Source organism: Arachis ipaensis, chromosome B10 (assembly GCF_000816755.2).
Source record: "Arachis ipaensis cultivar K30076 chromosome B10, Araip1.1, whole genome shotgun sequence".
In the NCBI taxonomy this organism is placed as follows: Eukaryota; Viridiplantae; Streptophyta; class Magnoliopsida; order Fabales; family Fabaceae; genus Arachis; species Arachis ipaensis.
This window is the reverse complement of record NC_029794.2, coordinates 25,317,644-25,318,598: the sequence shown is the minus strand read 5'-3', so window position 1 is coordinate 25,318,598 and position 955 is coordinate 25,317,644. Positions and strand designations below refer to the sequence as shown.

Sequence of the window (955 nt, the reverse complement as noted above, 5' to 3'; positions counted from 1 at the left end):
ATATTTACAAAATTTTTATACACAAGAAACATATAATTTATATTTATATTTACCAAAGTTTGCACACATGAATCAATACAGTTTGAACTCATATTTTTCAGAGTTTGCATACATGAATTAGTAAAATTTATTTGTTAAAGACAATTTAGTGTTTGTACTGATCAAATAATAACAAAAAATACTAAAAATTACTTATCCCAATTTTTTTAAAAAATTAAATTGAAACCAAACATTAGAATGACAAATTTTGTATTTAGTCTCAAATTATTTTTTATAACTATTAGAATAATAGCATGACTTACATTGTAGTTTGTAGTTAGTAGTTAATAATTAATAGATAGTTGGTAGGTACTTATGATAGTAGTTGCCATATATATGTTGGATCTTGTATCATATCAAACACAATTTCAATACACACAAATGTCTTCTTTAGATCTCTATTTTTCTAACTTATTATTGGTTGATTTGTGTGTACTGAAATTGTGTTTGATATGATACAAGATACAACATATATATAGTGATACTGACTACTATTAAAAATATCTACTAATCTATTACTACCAATTGCTAACTATAAAGTACATCAGACTATTGTTCTAGTAATGATATTTAGTTCAATAAATATTGATGTAGCATTTTGAAGAACCCAAAATAAAATAGAATTAAAATCGAGTATGGAGAATGTTCTTAATGTTTTATGTGGAGATATCTAATCTATAACCATTTATTATAATATAGTTTCTACACATTTTTTATTTCTTCCAATTTCTATATTCTTGAACTCAATAAGCGTTTCAAATAGACACCAAATCAAGTGTGTAAAAAAGATAGAGTTGAAAAGAAAGAATGATTACATAAACAATATCCTAATCCAGAAAGAATGCACATACCTTGCTACCCTTCCACATATTGTAAAGGGTAAGTTCTGCTATGCCTCTTGCATTCAGAATGAGCC

The 955-nt window shown here is 25.2% G+C and overlaps 1 pseudogene; it reads right to left on the bottom strand.

Annotated features, from left to right (window-relative positions):
- The window catches only part of LOC107624553, a 6,293-nt pseudogene that overhangs the window by 3,423 nt on the left and 1,915 nt on the right, over positions 1 to 955 (bottom strand).